The sequence below is a fragment of the Penaeus monodon genome, chromosome 30 (assembly GCF_015228065.2).
Source record: "Penaeus monodon isolate SGIC_2016 chromosome 30, NSTDA_Pmon_1, whole genome shotgun sequence".
Taxonomy (NCBI): domain Eukaryota; kingdom Metazoa; phylum Arthropoda; class Malacostraca; order Decapoda; family Penaeidae; genus Penaeus; species Penaeus monodon.
The window spans coordinates 33,871,301-33,871,577 of NC_051415.1; positions in this window are offsets into that span (position 1 = coordinate 33,871,301).

Sequence of the window (277 nt, forward strand, 5' to 3'; positions counted from 1 at the left end):
AGGTCCATTGTGTGAAAGAAAGAAAATTGATTGAAATTGACCTCCTTTGGGGTTTGTAGGACAGGGTGATTCAGCTCCAGCGAATGAAGAAAAAGAAAGAAAATTGACCTCTCTTTCGCAGGAAATGACATCACATGACCTCTGCTGACCTTCGCTGGGACACGAATGCCACAGATACGAAATAATGACCTTGGCGTTGTAATAGTTTTTTTTTTAGCTGTTCCAATTTATTTTTACTGATCTTTTTGTAATGGTTGTGTTTTTTTTTTTTTTTTTT